The sequence below is a fragment of the Triticum aestivum genome, chromosome 7A (genome assembly GCF_018294505.1).
Source record: "Triticum aestivum cultivar Chinese Spring chromosome 7A, IWGSC CS RefSeq v2.1, whole genome shotgun sequence".
Classification (NCBI taxonomy): domain Eukaryota; kingdom Viridiplantae; phylum Streptophyta; class Magnoliopsida; order Poales; family Poaceae; genus Triticum; species Triticum aestivum.
Window position 1 is genome coordinate 20,794,745 of NC_057812.1, and position 22,967 is coordinate 20,817,711.

The 22,967-nt window shown below is 47.2% G+C and overlaps 1 pseudogene; it reads left to right on the top strand.

The window, feature by feature from the left end:
• Positions 1–1,405: 1,405 nt before the first annotated feature.
• The window catches only part of LOC123152853 (uncharacterized), a 44,845-nt pseudogene continuing 23,283 nt past the window's right edge, over positions 1,406–22,967 (top strand).

Consider the following 22,967-nt stretch of genomic DNA (forward strand, 5'->3'; position numbering starts at 1 on the left):
TGCCCGAGCTCTTCGGCGGCATTCCTCCTTTGCTGAAAAAAAGCGGTCATGGCTCGCTAGTTTCTCTGCAATGCGCCTGAACAACTCGGTGCTCATCCTAAACCGGCGATGAAAATACGACTCGGGGTATGTGGGATTCTCCGCAAAATAATGTCTGATCAATCTGTTGTGGGCATCGATCCTATCCCTCCAAATTTTCTGCCGACCCATAACCGAACCACCGTGCTTCGGTTTTTTATTGATATGCATATCCGGGATCATTGCAAGATCCTCCTCCTCTTCCATATCAAATTATTCTTCGAAAGAATCATACGATGAAGTCATCTACAATGTTCAATACTATGCTATAAAAACTACAATCAACATGCACGAAATTCATGGCTTTTGAGCAATACATACCTTCTAGGCGTTTTGTCGAACACCTTGCGGGCGCCGAGCGGCAACGAGCGAGCGGGCGCTGTTCGTCGGAGGACGGACGCGCGCGAGGGGCGGCGGGACTAGAGGGGGGGGGCGGAGAAGCCGCCGCGGGGCGGGGATAGGCCGGGAAAGCGCCGGAACGGTCGCCGGGTGGCGCGGTCGGCGGCGGTGGCACGGCTGGATGGGGGGTGGGAGTTGCGAGCGAGCGCGCGAGAGTCCAGCGCGCGGGAGCGGGCGCAGCAAATAGGCGGCGCGCGGTTGAGTTTCGGCCCGCGCGCTGAAGTACATATGCCACGCGTGCCGTTTTGTGCGCCCGCTGGAGCAACTATACCGGTTGCGTACGCTCTAAAACGGGCAATTTTGCGGTGCGGCGCTAGTTTGGCGCGGCTGTTGGAGATGCTCTTAGTGGCGTGAGTGGCATGGCCGCATGAGTGCTCACTCCTGTGTATATATGATGCACATTGAGTTAATGAAAAGCGAGGCCGTGAGGGCTGGGAAAAACACAATGTAGTCTCTTGTTCCACCAAGGAGACGGGCCTCTCGTGCAAAGTAACAGCTGGTCTTCTCCTTGATTGTGTGCGTGTGTATAGAGCTTCTCACCGTGTGTGTGTGTGTTCTTGAGAGAAACAACCAGAGAGAGAGAGTTGTGAGAGGCAGCTCAAGGAAGGAGAAGAGCGGCCTCGCGAGGAGGCGGCGCCAACAGGACAGACCCGCACCCAATCCAAACAAAAATGCTACGCCTATGAAATTTATACATATCTAAAATTTCAGGGGTGGGAGCCATGCCAGCTAATGAAAAAAGCTACATCAGCATATAGCTAAGATTGGATTTCGTCTGACATTGCTAGTCTATGGTGGATTTCATGAACACGCTGCTGCCGAGGAATGCGATCCAATCTTAAATTCCACCGCTTTGAATGTTGAGTCAAAAGATGTACTTGGCCAAGCTTGGGCAAAGTTTTTTCATGCTAATGACATTGCTGGTCTGAAAGCAAATTGTCCCTATTTTCATGCGGCTGTCGAGATAACTCAAAACCTTGGCCCAGCTCCTGTTCCAACTGCCAAGGAGATTGATGGGATATATTTGGACAAGAATTATGAAGAAGCTGAGCAGTGGTTGAACATGTTCAAGCAAGACTGGAGGAACTATGGTGTAATTGTGATGTGTGACTCACGGACAGGGCCTACTGGTATGAGTCTCATCAATTTCATGGTGTATTGCAATGCACGAATGTTCTTTCATAAATCCATTGATGTTTCTGGTCAAATTCAGACTGCATGTTAGTTTTCTAATGATTGAAACTATGTTTACACATGTCCATTCATTGTTAATTCTGACTAGCCATGCCTTGCTAGTTTTCTACATGATGGTATGATGCATTTATTGTGCATTTAGAGTTGAAAATCTGTTATGTTTGTCTATTCATGGTTGAAAATCTGTTATGTTTGTTTATTCATGGTTAAATGTGGCTATTATGCCTTTTCTAATCTTTTTACATGATATTATGGTGCATTTAGAGTAAAAAAGTGTTATTTCTGTTTATTCATGCTTATTTCTGTTATTACTCGCTTCATTTTTGTTTCAAACAAAAATTTACTTGCAATTAATTGGCAGAGTTTATCTATAGAGAGATCAGAAAGGTCATTGTGGAAGAGATAGGTTCTGAGAATGTTGTTCAAATCGTAACTGATAATGGGTCAAATTACAAGAAAGCATGTAAAACTCTGGTAGAACAACCAGAGTTTAGTCATATTGTTTGGCAGCCATGTGCTGCCCACACTGTTAACCTCATGCTTAAGGATGTTGCTAAGTTTTGTGAGATTGACGTGATAGTTAAAAGTGCTAAGCAGATCTGTAGATTTTTCTACAATCACAATAACCTACATGATAGCATGAAAAGAACATTGGTGGTGAACTCATAAAACCGAATGCGACATGGTTTGGAACGGTGTTCATGTTCTTGGAGAGTTTCCATTGTAAGAAAGATGAGTTTAGGAAATGGATGGTGTCCGATGATTGGAAGGGAAGTACTTGGAACGGTGTTGCTGATTATGTGTTCGCTGAAGAGCTGCTATCTAGTAATATGTGGTGGGCAGCTTTAGAGTGGGTTCTTGCTGTGCTAGAGCCACTCTACAAAGCCCTTAGATATGCTGATACACAAAAGAGATGCACCCTATCTGGATTCAAGAAGAGTATGATGACAACAATACAAAAGTTAGAAAGTCATCTTGGTGGTGGATCACAAATGTTTCATAGAGTCATGAGCAAGGTGTCCAAGAGGATCGATGCTATGCAAGAAGGCACACTATTGGTTGCAGGTAGTTACAAAACTGACTAAATTTGTATTATGACGCTCTCTTTTTATGGTTTTAACTTATTTTGTTCTCCCTTTTCCTATGCAGCTGTTGTCCTTGATCCTTACACACATTATCAGATCAACATGTGCAAGATGATGGACTATGCTCTTGCACTAACAGATGCCATTGAGAAGATCGCAGACCCTGAGAATGTTGTTTTGGCTATTGATGAAGTCAGCACTTACAGGGAATGTCGTGGGAGGTTTGGCTCAAGGTTGGCACGTTCCTATGTAGAGAAAATGTCACCAAGTAAGTTCCAATTACCCCACTTGTAATACTCTATTACCCCAGTTTTTCAACTCAGATCATCTCACTATGTTAATTTTGTTTTAACTTGGCAGCTGAGTGGTGGTTCCAATTTGGAGGGGAAGTTCCTAATCTGCAGAAGTGTGCCTTGAGGATTGTATCACAATGCGTTTCGTCAAGTGGCTGTGAGAGGAATTGGAGCGCTTTTGCTTTGGTCCACACGAAGCAAAGAACCCGTCTTCTATATGGCAAGCTGCACAAGCTTGCCCATATGCCATTATTCACCCATATGCCATGATTCACCTGCATACTGTTGTTTACTAAGCATTGTTTGAAATAAAGGTTGTTGTTTACTAAGTAAATGCTACTATTTATTAAAGACTGTTATTAGGTTGTTATTTAAAGTAAATGTTGATGTTTACTTAGCAATGTTTAGAGTAAAGGCTGCTGTCTAATAAGCATTGTTTTATACATAGCGACTTTATCCATTTTATTCTTTGTACTTCGTTGTCATTCATGATTTTGTTTTCACATTTTGAAGATACGTGCTGAAGAAGAAGAAGACCCGGTGAGAGAGAATGATAAGCAGAAGGAAGTTGATGCATGTGCAATGATGATGGATACAACCATGTTTGATGCAACAAATCCTATGATGGAATGGTTGAATGAGGATGAGGAGCATGCAATCTTGGATGGAGTTGATGCTGCTATCGCCATGTTTGAGAAAATACGTTTGCTTAACTCAAGTAGGAAAGTGTCTCGTCTTGCAAGGAAGGATAATGGCAGGAAAAGAAAGAGGGTAGAGGAAGAAGAGGATGACTACCATGATAGTGAGGATGATGATGAAGAGAATGAGGAGCTGGACCTGGAAATTGATGATGATGATAGCCATGATGATGGTGCAAGTCAATCTGATGGAGTAGATTCGCCAATGCAAGTTGACAAGGATTTAGCAAGCCAAGTTGGAAACAATGTTGAGGTAACAAGTGATGGTAGTTTGGTGAACCGTACTCCCTCCTTCCATCTATATAGGGCCTAATGCGTTTTTCCTTTGACTATTGACAAGGTTAATAGTACATGACATGCATAATGTGAAAATTATATCATTGAAATCTCCTTTCACATACGAATTTGACGATATGCTTTGTGTAAGTTGCATGTCATATATTGTTTCTCTAACATTTGGTCAAAGTTAGTCTCGAAAAACACATTAGGCCCTATATAGATGGAAGGAGGGAGTAGATCTGAACAGGTTAGGCAAGCCAAGAAGGTCAAGGAGGTCACCAGCCTTTACAATTGACAAGTAAGTTCCTTGTGATGACATCAATAATTTCCCATTTATGCACTTTCTTATATTCTGTCATAAACATGTGATGTTTGCTTTAGTCCATGTGATTTTATATGTTGTTTCAATTGGGGTTGCCATCTATTAATTGTTGTTTCTACCATCAACTTGATGTTTATATAATTCACAATGCTTTAGTCCATATGATTCTATATGGTGTTTCAATTGGGGCTGCCATCTATGAGTTGTTGTTGCCATCTACTTGTAATGTTTATATAATTCATAATGCTTTAGTCCATCTGAATTCATATGTTGTATTAATTTGGGTTGTCATCTATGAGTTGTTTCTGCCATCTACTTGTAATATTTATATAATTCACATTGTTTCTGCCCATATGATTTTATATGTTGTTCCAATTGCGGCTGCCATCATTGAGTTGTTGTTTCTGCCATCTACTTGTAATGTTTATATAATTCACAATGCTTTAATTGCAAGGTTAAGCGGCATGGGAGCAAAAGAGCTTCTGGTTTGATGAAGACTAACGGGTGGATGAACAGGAAGTCCGAAGTGAAGGTCTCTGTTTGACTCAATACTTTTGGTGCAAGACTGAAGAGTTGAAGAACAGGAAGTCTGAATTGAACTTTCTGTTTGTATTTTGGGGTCGGCATAATTGAACTTCGAATGCCGTGTTAAATTCATCGTGGACTGTAATTCTGAACTGTTATGGGTGTTCGTTTCGACTCTTGGTAGAACTATTAAGTCGCATGTTACTCTTAGTATCTGAACTATTAAGTCACATGTTAATCTGGACTATCATGTTGCTTTTCTAATGGTTGCTGCTCTCTGAATTGATCCACTATGCTATTGCCTAAATGGTTGCAACTGGAGTGTTGATGTTCAGTCTGATATGTAGTGATTTGAGGAATAGATTCAGCTGTTTGATTTTTACATGCATATTTTGGTAAAAGTTCTGAATACTCATTTGTTGTTCTGCTGTATTTCAAAATTTTAGGCAAATTTCGCTCATTTTTCGTTCATTTTTTGTCCCAAAATTCAAATTTTGTTCTATGATTTTCGTCCAAAATTTTCCGAAAAAGCCGAAAAAACCGAATTTCGCCCATTTCATCCAGGACCGGTAAAAATCAAAAAACAAAAACCGAAATTCTGGCCACAACCCGCTGGCGGCCGCGCCTGACGACCCCGACACCCTCATCTCCCTGCCGGGGCTGCCGCACCGCGTCGAGATGAGGCGGAGCCAGATGATGGACCCTGCGAGGGCGTCGCACTGGGCCTTCTTCGAGAGCGTGAACGCCGCGGACCAGAGGAGCTTCGGCGAGGTGTTCAACAGCTTCCACGCGCTGAAGCTGGACTACGCCGAGCACTGTCGCGCGTCGCTCGTCGGGCCCGTGGCGCTCGCCGGCAAGGACGAGATGGCCGGGCGAGGCGCCAACGCGCCCTTGCCGGACGCGGACGGCTGCCTCCGGCGGCTAGACGTGAAGCCGGCCGGCTCGGTGGTGTACGTCTCCTTCGGCACGCTGGCCAGCTTCTCGCCGGCGGAGCTGCACGAGCTCGCCCGCGGCCTCGACCTCTTAGGCACGAGCTTTCTGTGTGTTGGCGCCGAACCCTAGCTTGCTCTTTGCGCCGGTGCCCAGCTCCCTCTCGCTCTCTCTCTCTCGCACGAACGAAGGTAGAAGAAAGAGGAGACACAGGACACGGTGGTGCTTTTCCGGCACACATATGCTTGCCGCACGAACGGCTTCTTCCTCAAGTACGAACTCGACACAACACCCAAGCAATACAGTTGAGGGCTTTTTAATTTTTATACCCAGGCAAGCACACACACCAGCACACTCACGCACACACAAAGATCACCCGGCCACTAAGCCAGCTAACCGACTAGCATGCACACACGCCCCCACATCTCCATGCATGCACCGCACTAGCTAACCTTACGGAACGGCGGTCGTCTCCTTCCATGCATGCAGCTAGCTGCTAACAAACATAACGTGTGCAACTAACAACTTCTAACCGATGCAAGATCAAGACTATGGCTAACACTGTGGGTGATGGGCGGAGCGTGTTGGAATTAATCACGACAAGACGTGTCCGTGTCCGGCAATACGTGCATGTACGTGTTCGTGTTAGTTTTCCTATCCTTCACCGAGTAGGATTAGATTAGTTGGCAGGTTAGCTAGCTAATATAAATACTCATGTACCCCTGTACTCTTTGTACCACCGTGAGAAGAAATAAAGAACCAAGAGCGATACGCCCCTGTGGCAATCCAATCGTGTGTGTACGTACGTGTGTTTCCGGCCGAGATCGATCTAGCCAAGAAGGATCGTGGTGGCTGTTGTGTACGTGCATATTGCATATTGGAGACTAGCTTTCCACCACGGTTGCAGCTCGGCGTAAAAGCAATTCGTCGAGTTCGTTAGCAAGCTTCGTCTGTCATCGTCGTTCGTCGTCGGTCATCACCATCGTCGGAAAGTACTCGGCGTCGGGTCTGGGCCAACAATTGGTATCAGAGCAAGGTTGATCTTCTAGTAACGGGAGATCATGTCGGACGACGAGAAGGACAAGACCAAGCAGCTGGTGGAGTACTCCGGTGCAGCTAAAGTAATTGCTGCTCCGGCGAGTTCGTCATATCCACGGTTTGATCGCGAGAACTTCGGGGTCTGGAAGGCCCTCATGGAGTGTGGTCTCCGCGCCAACGAGCTATGGGACGCGGTGGATCCCGGAGGCGACGCGTTCAAGAAGGAGGGAGCCGAGCACCGGAAGGATCGGCAGGCGGCGTCAGCGATTTACTCGGTGATGCCGATGGATGTCCTCCAGCACCTAATCGCCAAAGCAACGGCGAAGGAGGTGTGGGATACGCTCAAGCTCATGTTCGAGGGACACACCCGTGTCAAGCAAGCCAATCTCCAAACTCTCCTAAGGAACTACGAGACTTTGGTCATGGGCGATGATGAGTCCGTGGATGCGTTCGCTTCACGGGTGGCTACTCTCGTCAATCGGATTCCGTGCGCTTGGAGAGAACCTCACGGAGGCCTCGGTTGTCCGGCGGTTCTTGCGCGCAGCCCCTCCCCGGTACCTGCAAATTGTCACGGCGATCGAGCAGTGCGTCGATCTCGCGACTCTCTCCATCGACGATCTTGTCGGACGGTACAAGGCTCACGATGAGCGTATGCGGTACAGTCTTGGGGACGGGAAGAACGACGAGCTTGTGATGCTCACAAAGGCGCAGTGGATCGCCCTAGAAAAGAGAGGCGGATCCATAAGCAGTAGCAAGAAGAAGGGGAAGCAGCGTTCGACGAGAAAGAACTTCGCTGACTCGGACGACGACTCAGACGATGAGGCTGCACCTGCACCACCGAGGAGGAAGTTTGACATCAGGAAAGTGAGGTGTTATAACTGTGGCCTCCTTGGTCACTTCAAGGCTGACTGCGAGGAAGCACCGAAGCAGAAGGCGCTCATGGCCCAGCAAGGGTGACGACGGTGACATGATGTTGATGACTGAACTCGTGGATGAGGAGGATCCAGTTCTTCGAGCGCCGGCTAAAGAAATTGTCGCGCTCGTGGAAGAAAAGGTTTGCCATCATGATCATGATTCGGAAACTCGTGTCGAAGCTACAGATGCGGGAAGTAATTCCGAAACTTATGTCAGTGCTATGGACGTAAGTGCCAACTTTGCTGGAGCGGATGCAGCAATAGCTGCGTGTGCTGGACCATGGAGAAGTAATCTTTGTGCTGTTCAGAGGTCCGTAGGTGGCCACAAAAATAGCACTGGACATGGTGTCTCGCTGAGTAGGCCGAAAGCACCGGCCGCATGCACCAAAGCTGGATCCCTTGTGCGGAGTAAGGGCGCCTCGCACCCAGCAGCGAGTGCTGCACAAGGAGCCTCCAAGACAGCTACGTGTGGTGGCCTAGCCACAAGAGAAGGCTCGCATGGTGGGCTACAAACAAGTCCAGCAGGAGGGCTTGGTGGCTCACGTGGTGAGCTAGGGCCATCTATACCTAGTGACGTTGCAAGTAATCCAGGAGATATGCAAGGTCCATTACCAGCGCATGTACGTACAGTTTTGCCATGCTTGGCCACTATAATGCAAGAAGATGGGAACGGCAAGGTAACGTCCGTACCTGGGGATGAAAGTCTAGCTTTGCCAAAAGCAATGTGCGAAGCAAACGGTGAGTTACTCCATAAGGTACAAGGAGCCATGCAAATAATGTCGTCTCCGAAGGCACAAGAGACGAGGACAACGCCACCTACACCTGTACTGCTACAACCGGTGTTACACCCATATTCGGAGAAGACTCTTCGGACGATTGACCCGGCAAAAGTGAAAGGGAGTGGGCAATGGTGTCTAGAAAGCACTGAGGAACCGGCGAAATTTGTGGACGCAAATATGAAGGAGTGTTGGCGTCAGGCAATGGAAGAGGAGTTGAGGTCGATCCACGATAACAATGCATGGGAGCCTGTGGATCTTCCCAACAATAAAAAAGTCATGGATCTCAAGTGGGAATTAAGATCGAGAAAGATGCCGGAGGGTGCATGAAGCACAAAGCGAGGCTAGTGGCCAAAGGGTACGTGCAAGAGGAAAGTATGGACTTCGAAGGAGTGTTCGTTCCCGTTGCAAAGATGAAATCGATGGAATTACTCATCGCTCTCGCGGTTCAGGAATCATGGAAGATACATCACATGGATGTAAAAACCACTTTTTTGATCGGAGAGTTACAAGGAGACGTTTATGTGACCCAACCACTGGGATTCATCAAAGAGGGAGAAGAGCACAAGGTACTGAAGTTACACCAAGTCTTGTACGGGCTACGGCAAGGCTCTCGGGCATGGAACATCAAACTTGATCAGACGATGATTTCTCTTGGATTTGAGAAAGCCCCACTAGAGTATGCGATGTACAAGAGAGGTGAAGGAAGGGATCGTCTACTAGTTGGAACCTACGTCGACGACCTATTGATTACTGGAGCAGATGAAGAGGTGATTGCAAAGTTCAAGCTACAAATGAAGGAGTTTTTCAAGATGGATGATCTTGGTATTTTGAGTTACTACCTCAGAATGGAGGAACATCAAAAGCCGGAGGGGATCACACTATGCCAGGAGGCATATGCAAGGAAGGTACTTGAAAGCAGTGGCATGAAAGATTGCAATCACATTGTCGCTTCAATGGAGCCTCGTCTTGAGCTGAGCAAGAAGGAGATGGTGAAACTACTTGGCTACAGTGGTAGTGACAAGGAAGGAATTATCGACGGTCGTAAGAGTAATTCGGGCATGACATATTTCCTTGGAGGAAACATAGTAAGCTGGCTATCACCAAAGTATAAAGTGGTGACATCGACTTCAAGTGAAGCAGAGTATCAAGGTGTGTGGCTAGGAAGGCTACACGGTGATTTCATGGATCGAGATCCGGAACCGATGGTGCTCAATGTTGACAGTGAGTCTACGGATTTTCTATGCAAGGATCCAGTGCGGCATGATAGGAGCAAGCACATTGATACGGTATATCACTATACAAAGGATTGCATGGAAGAAGGTAAGATGAAGGTCAACTACGGTTGCACCGATGATCAGCTGGCAGACATCCGGACCAAGGTTTTGGATCGAGAGAAGTACTTGGGGCTGCGAAGAAGAATCGGCGTCGGCACTGTAACGTGACGATGTCGTGTTTAGGGGGGGTGATTGTTGGAATTAATCACGACAAGACGTGTCCGTGTCCGGCAATACGTGCATGTACGTGTTCCGTGTTGGTTTTCCTATCCTTCACCGAGTAGGATAAGATTAGTTGGCAGGTTAGCTAGCTAATATAAATACTCATGTACCCCTGTACTCTTTGTACCCGGTGAGAAGAAATAAAGAACCAGGAGCGATACGCCCCTGTGGCAATCCAATCGTGTGTGTACGTACGTGTGTTCGGCCGAAATCGATCTAGCTAAGAAGGATCGTGGTGGCTGTTGTGTACGTGCATATTGCATATTGGAGACTAGCTTTCCACCACGGTTGCAGCTCGGCGTAAAAGCAATTCGTCGAGTTCGTTAGCAAGCTTCGTCTGTCATCGTCGTTCGTCGTCGGTCATCACCATCGTCGGAAAGTACTCGGCGTCGGGTCTGAGCCAACAGAGCGGACACTTCACCGGAGAAGTGGATATGCCGGAAGGCTTCGCCGAGCTGACGGCAGCACGCGGCGGCCGCGGCTTCATCATGCGAGGCTGGGCGCCGCAGCTGCTCATCCTGAACCACCCCGCCCTCGGTGGGTTCGTGACACACTGCGACTGAAACTTGGTGCTGGAGGCCGTGAGCGCCGGCGTGCCGATGGTCACGTGGCCGCGGCACGCAGACCAGTTCAACAACGACATGCTCATCATGGAGATGCTCGAGGTGGGTGTCAGCGTCGGTGCCAAGGACTACGGGTCATCCCTCGAGGCGCACGAGGTTGTCGGCGGCCAGGTGATCGCCGGATCCATCGGGAGGTTGATGGAGAGCGACGCCATACAGAAGAAGGCCAGGGACCTCGCTGTGAAGGCAAGGAGCGCCGTGGCGAACGGCAGGTCTTCGTACGACGCCGTTGGCCGGCTGATGGAGGAGTTGACGGCTCGCCGGAGTTCCGTCAATCAAGGTTAAACAAGCTGGCTGATCGATATTGATCGCATGGCTCGTTTTGCGGGAGCACATGAGTTGGCTTTTGGCTGATCAATCACAATGTGAGCATTTTTTCAATTTTTTTGACGTGGAACCCCTGGATTCCATTACTCAACCGGCACAGCAGTATCGTTCAGCACAGCCTCCACCCACAGACGCTGTGGTTCCTGCCATTGATCCCCATTGCAGCAAGTGCATGGGCTACTTTATTACAATCACAGAGCATACGAAAAGACTACCTTACCAAAATTAAGGCGAACAAACAGACGGATATATACCTATATACTGTATAAAATAGGAAGCGTCTGGCTGGCGGCCGTTGGCTCGCTAGCGGTAGCGAGCGGCCGGCCAGAAAAAGAAAATTCCTGTCCCCTCGTTCCGAGAAAGGAAGGCCTCCCTCCGTCCCACAAAATTCATTGGCTCGGTAGCGCTCGTGAGCGGCCGCCAGCCAGATGAGTTCACCAAACAGAAAACAAAGCCCAGTCGCTATCAGTGACCCCACTACTCTCTAGAAAAAGCATCCCACGCCCCCTCGTCCACATTTCCTCCTTCACGGGTATCCTTCTTCTCCACTTTCCCTTCACCTTCTTCACTTTCCCTTCACCTTGCCTATGAATCTGCCACCGGTCTTCTCCATAGTTGGAGGGAGTAGCAAAATAGGAAGCCAAAAAAAGGAGAAAATATGATCTCCGTGTAATTAAACACCACTATGTGCAACTATACCCTGTAGTAAAACCAACTTTTGCCTAGATGTGTGCAAATAGACACAAGGAAGTAACCAAAAAAAGAAAAAATTTGATCTCTGTTTAATTAAACACCACTCTGTGCAACTAGACCCAGTAGTAAAACCAACTTTTGCCTGGATGTGTGCAAATAGACACAATGGAGTAGTTTTGCAGATAGCCCAAACTAGAAACATGGACTGGGTTCCTGTTTGTGCAACTAATCACAGTTCCAACAATGTCAACCTTTTGCGCAATGTGTGCAACCAAACAGCCAAATACTAGAAAATATGGACTGGATGTACTGTTTATGCAGAAAGAAGCACATATTTGCACAACTAAAAAAGAGTGGGTTCCAAAAGAAACCTTTTTATGCCATGTGTGCAAATAGAAGCCTATATTTCTACCAACTAAAACATGGATCCAAAACCAATTTTTCCTGCTATGTGTGCAACCAAACAGCCAAGACTAGAAAAAGAGATGTGCAAACTAATCATGGATCCAAAAGCCAGCTTTTGTTGTAACTGTGTGCAACCAACACACACAGACATGGATGTGTGTTGTCTGTGCAAAAATAAACATATATTTGTGCAACTAAACATGAATCCAAAGCCAACTTTTGCTGTAAACGTGTGCAACTAAAACATGAATCCAGACCAGAAAGTATCAGGCATCACCAACAAGGGTGAAAAAGAGGTGATCATTTCCTCCTCCTGTTCAGATCCTCCCTCCTTGACTTTCCCTTTCCCCCTCACCAAATTTCTCTTTGAAAAAATAGCTTCTCCATAGTTGAAGAGACGATAAACAGAAATAATAAAAGGGAGATCTGGTACCTGTGCAATTTTAAGTGATTTTCGTGCTACTACATCATGGGACAAACCAACTTTTACAGCAATGTCTGCAACAAAATGCAGAAAATGTGCAAATATATAGGAGAGAGCACATAGAGTCTTATTTCACACATAATGTAGAAAGAACCAATGTCTATGTAGCAAAAAAAGAAAAGAGAAGAAAAGTATATTGTAGGTACTACGAAAACATAACTACCAACTAGACAAGAATCTGGTTTGCATCTTTTTTTTCTTTGATCTTTCAACACAGTAGTATGTGATTTTGTAGCTTAGAATTGTGTGCACAAATCTATAGCAGCTCATCCACCCCCATAACCTGTAAAACCTGCACATGAGGCAAAAAAAGAAGCCTAAGAAAAAATGAACTAGCTCTAGCTTGAATTTAGCCTGTCTAAACACACGAAATGAAAAAATAGTGATTTTTAAAAGATTATATTCTTTCAAATAAGTAGTGCAACTACATTCGAGTGCATCTGCAAACCTAGAAAAATCAGATGCATGTGAGCACATGAGGATGCCAACTATTAAATTGTTCTTGTGCAACTAAAGAAGTTGAAGATACCAACTCATGTGGCATTGTTGTGCAACTATTAAAACAAGTTGGGGATGCCAACTCCTGATTGGTTCTTGCGCAGCTAAAATAGATGTGGATGCCAACTCATGTGATATTGCTGTGGGACTATTTAAAAAGTTGAGACTGCCAACTCCCAAATGGCTCGGGTGCAACTATGGAAGTCGAGGATGCCAACTCGTATGATACTGTTGTGCAACTATTTGAAAAGTTGAGGATACCAACTCCTAATTGATTCTTATGCAATTATAAAAGTTCAGGATGCCAACACCTAGCTGGTTCTCATGCAACTGTGTAAAAAATCATGTGTTTTACACAAAGATGTAATGAAGCTCTACAGAGAGATCATGTTTAACGAGACAATTATAGTTTTGGGAATAATAGATGGATCAAAAATAGGATCCTGAACCATACCAATAGTGACAAAATTAGAACAGCTAGCCGTGAAAATCCAACTAAAACCTAGTTGTAGCTGCGTGATGCAGGGCAGTGTACCATTTAGATATCATGGCAAAAAAAGGCCTGCCAACTAAATGATCTAGAGCGTGGAACTATCCTGAAAATGCAGCCAACGGACGTATGAGCGTGTGCAACTAAAAAGTGAAATTTAAAAACAGACTACCGACCGTCCTTTGTGCTGTAATCCAACTACGTTTGCCTCCCTGTGCAATGTTTACAACTAGCTAGCCAGCTATGCAGTGTACCATTTAGATATCATCTAAAATATGCCCTCCCAATTATAATTTCTAGAGCATGCAACTACCCTGTAGATGCAGCCAACTGGCATGAGAGGTTGTGCAACTGTAAAATGAAAAAATGTCCTGCCAACTAAATGATCTAGAGCATGCAACTATCATGCAGATGCAGCCAATTGACATATGAGCGTGTGCAACTGGAAAATGAAATTGAAAAACACACTCCTGATCGTCCTTCATCTTGTAATCCAACTATGTTTCCATCCCTGTGCAAATTTTACAACTAGCTAGCCAACTATTTCTTCCTCCGTTTGCAACTTACTAGAAAAAACAATAAAAAACATGGGTGAACCCGGATGCAAAAAGAGATGTACAACAACCTACACTATCCCATTATCTACTCGCTCTGGTTGAAACTCAAATCTCACATAATCCCCACGCCTCTCTAGTTCGAAAGCAGCACGAGAGCTATGCTCATGACGCCAACGCCACCATGGTCATAACTGTGTGAAGCGGATGCGGTTAACCACCGCTATGGGCTGCCCGACAAACTCGTCCCCCGCCGTCGCACCCTCTCCGCGCTAGCCTCCCTCGTCCGATGAATACGAGCAATACCAGCCGCCCCTAGGCAGGACCTATGCGGGGTAATTGATAGGAGATACGGATAGAACCGAGGATAGAAGAAAATCCATGGGTAGGACCTTACCTGCGCTGGCGACGAGCAGTGAATCCCCCGCGCAAACATGGCAAATATTGAGAGAGAGAGAGAGAGAGAGAGAGAGAGAGAGAGGAGAGAGGCCGCTGGGAGCACCTACACGTCCTCCAATAGCCGAGTATAGGGGGAGGTGGTGGTGGTGCACGGCCGTCCGTGTGGACGTCGTCAATCGTGGAGGAGGCAGCCGGGTTCACGTGGTGATGGCGCGACACGGCGGCCCGATCTAGATGAGGCGGGTCTAGGACCTCATGCCCGGAGCTCGTGGGGGTGGCGAGTGATTGGGCCTCGTCTCTGCCGTGGTAGAGGGGGTGGAAGGACGAGCAGGGAGGGCCATGGCCTAGATCCATGGCTGCACGATGGCCTGGACCACACCATCGCCGGGGAGGAGCCGGGTGGGGGATCTCGGGGTCGAGCCAGAGGAGGAGGCCAGCATGTGGATGTGGTCATGCGGATCCGGTGAGGCCCGCGCACGGAGGAGGCGCTCGGAGGAGCTGACGGCGACGGCGACGGCGACGGCGACGACGCCTCGATCCAGAAGAATTGGGGGAACTGCGAGAGACAGCAGGGGGATGGTGGGCTCGGCCGGCTCGGTGGGTGGGGTGACGGGTGGGTGGGCTGCCGACCAGATGACACCTGAAGTGAGGACGCACGCGCGTGATTGAAATCGTGCGGTTCCCAGCCGGCAGCTCGGTTACGCAAAAAAGTGTGCGTGCACTTTTTAGATTTTAGGTATAAAATAAGGTAAAATAATGTTTTTGGGAGACCGTCATAACCAGTATTTTGCAGAGCGTTCAGGAAAGATTTTAACTCATGCATCAAACCACCTCTCCAAGTTTGCTCCTTGGAGTTTGAGTTAAACGTTTTAGCACCTGGTCCTTCACACAATTTCACTGCCCGACTGACAATTTTGCACGAGTGCTTTTCAAACACGCTTTGAAACAAAATCAAGTTCATTGGTTAGTCTCAGGACTGAGGATGAAAATCCTTGTCTTTGTAATCTTTGGGTTGACACGATGACGGTGGCGTCAGGGCGTTGTATCCCTTTTCGAGCATGTTGTTGCGGAAGAAGTCAACATACTAGTGCGTGTTTAATTTGTAATTGCTCTGCTTTAGTTGTTCATTTTTTATACAGTGGCGGCGCCAGGATGGAAATCCTATGGGGTCATTAGTAAGCTGTGGCGTCATTAGCCTCTAAAATCCAAGGACCGTTAGTTGATTGCCTATTGAAGAAAGGAGGTTTTTGAAAAAGCTTTGGGGTCAGTTGACCCCACAGCTTACACGTAGATTCGCTGCTGGTTTTTTACTCACTTTATTGATGTTTTTGGCCGCCTTCCATCAACTTTCATAAAGATGAATATGTGCATCACAATGATGCAGAGACCATATATATGTTCAACCTCTTTTTCCAAAAAAAAATACTGTGCAATTGTGAGTAACATTGTTGAACTTAAATTAAAAATTCCTAGAGTAACCAAAATTAATACTTATCAAATATATGTACCACTCTAATCCTAGTCGAAGGTGATCTCGATCGTCTCCTTTCCCTGGTCGGAACCCGACGCCTCGGCTTGTGGGTGTCCTCTGCCTTGGTGTGACCTCGGCGAGTGTGGACTCATAGCTGACTTTTTTGAGCTCAGGGAACAACTCTGTTTGTGTCCTATTCTTTTTCGCGTGCACAACTCGGGCAATGGTGTCCTCGCGGGAGGCATCTACGGACAACATGATTACCAGGTGCTACTCGACCGCGAGTTGGAGGGGGCATAAATCGCCGCGAACGCAATTTCATCGGCACGCTATGTCATGAATTGACCTTCATGGTACAATGCTCCCCGATCTCATGCTCAACTAGCTCCCACTAATCAAATGAAATCTCCTCCCCCCCTACTCCTTAGAGCATGACAAGGACAGTAGTGGCAAAGTCCACTTTCCGCTGCCACAATATCATCGACAGTGGCGGCGGGCGGGCAGGCGATTTGAGGAGTGAGCATAGGGCTCAGAGGTCAATTTGGGCAGTAGAGATGGCTATGGTTTGGAGAGTTAATGGGGTGGAGGACAGCTTTATGCCCCCCCCCCCCCATGTTGCTCTGCTCGTTTATTTTTCTATCTTCCCTTTCTTATTTTCCCTTCTTTTATGTTTGTTTGTTGATTTACTTCTTTTTCGGACTTGAATGTCCACTAGTACGAGAACCCCTTTTTTTAGAAAAGGAGGATGACCCCCGGCCTCTGCATCTAGAAGATGCATGCAGCCACTTTATTGATTATTCTCGAGGACCTTACAAAGTGTTACAAACAATATGCCTAAATCCGCCGTCTAGGCCACAACCCAGACCACTCACCTAAACCTAACATCAATAGCCGAAATCCCCAGCCTAGCCACATACCGGGTCTGGGGCATAAACCGGTCTGACGCACTCACAAGTGTCGTCGCCGCCATCTTCCACTGGTCCGTCTTCAGAGCAGATTGAAGTTCTAACCTTGGCAGGTTCCTCTGCCATCAACACCATCATGACGCCAAATGACGACCACCACCTACGCTAGTCCATCTCCAAGCAGAAGGAGCGCTACCACAAGATGAAGATCGGCGGTAGAAAAGATGAAACGCCGCACACATTGCCGCCGCCAAACACCTCACACGCACCACAAAGCGCCCACCGTGCTTTCGGGAACCCCAGGCGACGCCTTCAAGAAGGAGCGCGACGAAGGTACGACGCCGTCGCCCGCAAGGGGAACTAGAGCTTTCGCCCAAATGAATAGCACAGTGAGAGACGGGATAGGACCTCGACAAGGCCTCCAAGAAAGGAACCGGCGCCCAGAAAGGCGCCACCATTGTCGTGGCCTCCACCGACGGCCAAGGGTTTCCCCCGATCCCGCCCCCGTCCCATCCACCCGGCAAAAGACCTGGCCAGGGGAGCGCACGCAGTCGGAGAAGGCGTTGGACTCCATCAAAGCAGGCACGCCGGATGACGGGGCACCCCGACCCACCGCAGTAGACGTCCACCGAGACCTCGCCGCCCGCACGGCCGAAGTCATGGACCACCAGCTCCCACGACCGTTGTCCGACGAGAGGCAACGCCGTCCACACCGCCCGAGGCCGCCGCCCCGGCATCCACCCACCGCGCACATCCCGTCAAAACACGAAGAACGACCCACACGGCCGCCACCAGGGAGACCACACCGTGAACACCCAAGCCGAGCGATGAGGCAGGGCTGCGCCGGCCAGATCTGAGCGGATCCGGCGATTCCCGGCCCACCAGCCGCCAGAGAGGAGCCGGCCCCAATCCAGGGCAGAGCCGGCCTGATCTGGCAGTCGGACCTTCCCAGGAGTCCCCCGCACCGGAACGGGAGGGGGGCAAGCCGACAGCTCCGGCGACCAATGGCCGCCACAGAGGGCTGGCGTCGGCGGCCACCAGGATCTGGAGAAGTGGGCGGCGGCGTCTGATGCGGGGTGGGGCGGTCACCAAAGTCGAGGCGGGTGCACGGGGAATCCCCGCCGCCGCCTACCACCGCGAGGGCGGCTGCCGGCGGCGGCGGGGGAGGAGGAGGGAGGTGGGGGGAACCGGCGGCCTGCTAGGGTTTGGCCCCCGAGTCGTCCAGAGCGGACGACGCGGGGGGAGGATAAACTTATTTCACCTACGTTAGCAGTACGAGAACCCCTTGTTAGCAGTGTTCGATTCTGCCATCTACGTTTAACTTGTGCGCCGGCAGTGCGGCACTACTGGTACCATAATACTAGCAGCGTTTTCATCGAACGCTGCTAGTGATCGGCAAGCTAGCAGCCTGCCCACACTAGATGTTGATAGTTCTTTCTGACTTGGCGGCGCGTGGTTTCGCAAGATGTTGCAGATGGGGAGTGCCACTACCAGCGTCCGCAGATTGTACACGTGGGGAAGTCGGAGATCAGTTGGCCGCATCCTTGTCTTCCTCCAACTGCTGCTAACGTATGAAGTTGGTCGCGTGCCCTATTCCTAAACGCCCCTAGTTTTTACACAGTTTGATAGATATATCAATATGAAAAAAGTGAATTATATAACTATTATTGTGTATCAAATTTAACATGAATCATAAATGCAGCATACGCGTTTTTACAACATATTCATATGGTTCAGTTACAAGCGTGTATGTATGAGATGCCGAATCTGCAACACATTGTGTGGCCACTCCTGACTAGCTACATGATCCAAGAGCACTACTAGTCATCGAACCCCGTTTGTTCAAGCGCCAAGCTCGTTCAATTACCAAGCGGAGGATGGACCAGTCAAGGCAGTCATAGTCCTTTTGAACATCTAGCTTAAGAAAGAGGCCTTTATGGTGGTGATTCCTAACCTCCTGGACTAGCTCATGGAGGGCTAGGACCCCATCATGGATACGATGACCCTTAAGAATGCGGACTAGTAGGGGTGTGAGAGGCGCTCGGCCACTGGTGCAAAGCATGTCACGCACATGTTCATAAAAATCCACTAGAGCACAGTTATCATCGTAATAGGCATAAAGTGTCGAATATTGGTCGCAGCAACTATTTTGGGGATCAGGGTAATGACACCAAAGCTGAGGCGTGCCATGTCAAGAGTCCCAGTATAGAATTCATGGAATATCGATATGATCACCGGGTGAAGCAGTGGCCAGAACTTGTGTAAAAAGGCCACCGACGGGCAATCAGGGCCACGCACCGAACTAGTCTTCATGGAAGTAATCGCCCTACCCACCTCCTCTGGCAAGAATGGGAGAGTTAGGTCCCCATTCTCAATGGTGGAAACTTTGGTCGCAACTGGCCAAAAGTCATCCGCCAAGGAAACCCCATAGTGGGGTTCCACATTGAGGAGCTCCTTATAGAAGGAGCGAGACCTAATCACTCTCGGCTGCTCAAGGAGGGCATCTTCGTCGCACAAACAAGGGATCAAGCATTTCCAACTACACCAATTAGTATTGGTTGGAAATATGAGGTATTAGTGTCCCCTTTCAGGAGCCAATTCATCCCTGCCCTTCTCTACCAGAAGAGCTCTTCACCCTTAAAAATCTTCATAAGGGACACTTTGTTTGGAAACGTAATAGAAAACAAAAAAGTTTGTCCTATGGATCGAACTCCCAGATCACTATGAAGATCCACACAAGGTTAGCTCGGATCGTTACCAATTTCGAGTTGCAACGGAATAAGAGTTGGTGTAGATTGTTGATGAAGTCTCTCAAGCTTTTCACGAATGATCCCTCAAACGGAAGACCGAAAGCACGGCCTCTCTATGTATTACACGCGTGCAAGCTTCACGATCCGACGACGCTTCACTGTCCAGAGCTTTGCGTCGCAGGAGAACAAGAAGAGGGAGAATAGAACCTCAAGGGGCTTCTCTATTAAGAGGATTAGAAAAATAATTAGAACTACAACTAGTCTAGATCAAAACTAGAGTGAGGGGGGGGGGACCTGGCATCAAGGGACTTGCATGTCTCAAAGATGAACGTCGCAATCGACCCAAGTGTCGCCCCCGTGACGACTAGAAAACCCTAACCTAAACTATCACCGGAACCAAGCCACCGGGATCCCCCTCCCTTCCACCACTAGTCGGAGCAGCCGACAAGGGGTGAATTCACAGAGTGGCCAGTGGAGATTGGATGGGAGGAGATATTTGCCCTAGCCACCTAGGTGTGAGGAACTTTTCTTTGTTGAAGTTAAAATTAAGTAAAAGCTCTTGTCGACGAGCTGCAACCTAATAATACAACAAATGATGGAGGAACTCTAGTAGTATATTTCGCAAAAAAAGGGTTATGTATTACTACTATATGTCATCATGCTATGAATTGGGAGGTGAGATGATCAACAGATATGTTTAGAAAATATTGGTGCTTCGACGTTAAGCTAGTAGTTCATTTGTTTGGTTCAGCCATACTCCGTTTCACCACAAGGTTTTCTGCGATTTCTATACTTGCATTACAAATGTGTCACATCGGAATATTTTGTCCTTGTGTGAATCATAGGAAACCATTGAGGATTACACGGGTACAATAGCATAGGAGGCTCACACGCGCTTGCGATCTTTCTCATGCTTCTTGGTTGATGACATTTAGAGCATCGATGCTTTCAAGATTGAGTCGTAATGGCTTGACAACAGGCACTCCCGGTGAATCTGCCCGAAAAGTCATGAGAGTCACATCCCGTTTGGTGCTTGCTAGATTCATCGTTTGTGTTCCGAATATGTCACTCTAGGTGCCCCCAACTTGAATTTCCAATACATCCCATTCCCTGTTGGATCATGCTATGTGACCGTCCATGCCATTCAACCCTCTTCGCATTGTTTATCTCATTTCACACTTTTCCATTCTCCTCTAGTTCTCCTACCCACCATATGTTATCCCACTACATGGGGAATACACTACTTATTTGTAGGAGGCAAGCTAGTGACCAATGATGTGTGTGGCCAGTACATATATAATAATTGCTCCGCCAAATGACACATGCCAACTTTTGTGCTCGTTTAATTCCAATTTGGGTGGTATAGTTGAAGACTTAACACTCATGGTATATTTACATGTTGCTACTAAAGTAACTAAACCATCATAAAAGAGCCATTCCAAACTCCAGCTATTATATGTTTGTACTGCTACCACTACTTTAGATGCTACCATGCTACGAATACAGCAGGACACCTTGCTACTATCACCAAAGTCATTGGAATTCCCCCAAGAGGAAAGGTTACATATATATACTTGTGTTTGTTGTATAAACTTGGTGGATTTTTGGTTCATTCCAACGACATCGCACTAGTAGAAAAAGGGTCATCTGTCCTGGTTGGTAAGGGCCTTTTGTCCCGGTTTTTGAACCAGGACTAAAGGGTCGTTACTAATGCACTAGCCCGTTAGTCCCGGTTCTTACATGAACCGGGACAGATGGGCCTCCATGTGACTGGTGCGCCGAGCCCAGCCAGGAGGGCCTTTCGTCCCGGTTGGTGGCATCAACCGGGACCAATAGGCATCCACGCGTCAGCATTTCAGGGGCTGGGGTTTTTTTTGAAAGGGGGGGGGGTTGGGGGTTTAATTTAGGTGTTTCATATATTGTGTTAGCTAGCTAATTAATAGAGAGAAGTGTCCTCTCTTATGTCCGTGCTTGGTCGACGCTATATATACGTATAGAGAGCACTAGACACGCTAGCTAGTAAGCAAATGAAGGAAACAGAAGATCGTCATGAACATATGCATACAGAGAGAAGTGATATCGACCACCTCTCCTTCTCCGAGAGATTGGTCGAACAACAAGTTCTCGCATATCTATCCGACACTACCGGCTACATATATACAATAATTATCTCTTACAATATAATCTCCTAATTATATATGAACACAGAGTCCACATAGTATTCTCCGTCTTCAGCAATCACGTGGTCAAGGAAGAATGCCGCCAATTCCTCTTGAATTGCTTGCATACGATCTGGTGGTAGGAGTTCATCCCGCATCCGAAAGATCTAATTTGAACAAGGGGGTCAATGCATATATATATATATATATATATATATATATATATATATATATATATATATATATATATATATATATATATATATATATGAATAAATGAAACTCAACACAAATTATGGTAATAAAATAAAACTGTGAATATTATTGCTTACGCACTTCATATTGTTCGTCAGAGTACCCCCGTTCACAAGTCGTGTGGCGGATGGACTCGCAAACGTAGTATCCACAGAAATCATTTCCTTGTTCCTGCCACAACCACTTTACAAGAAATAGAGGTCAACCAAACTGATAAGCAAGCATGCCAAATGGTATTGATGAAACTAGGGCTTGAATCACTAGGAGATGTGCGGAACATGTTACTATAGTACTTACTTTCGGGTGTCTAAATTGCAGCTTCTTCGGCAGTCCCGGAGCTTTTTTGGTGAATTTTCTCCAAACCCTACCAGACAAATAAAACAATTACTTGATATCAGGAAATGAACAAAGTTGCTGATATGATGGATAATGATCGATTTAACTTACTTCTCGAGCATTTGAGTCATGTCCGCATAGTCCTGTGGATCTTTTCATCTCGAGTCTAAGACGGTTACTAGTCCCTGCTCAAGCTTAATCTCTAGGAGAATATAGTGGAAGCTGTGCACGCATGCATAACTCATCAATTACATTACTATAACCTGGACTAATAAGGGAAACCGAATATGCACAAGACAGTAACACTCACTTGAAGTTGTAAGGAAAGAGTATTATATCTTTATTTTCATTTATTACCAACGATCATAGCAAGTTGGCCTCGGTATCTTCGGCACGATATTTAACCTCAGTTGCATCTATGAGATTTGTGTTAATGAACCCAATATCACCGATTTGTCTTTTCTTCAATTCGGCGATCTTCAATTTGCATAATAGAGTGAGGATAATTATAAATACATGCAATGAAAGAGCCGAGCTATATAGAGAGACTTAATGACAGAAGTAGTACTACTTACAGATAGTAGCAAG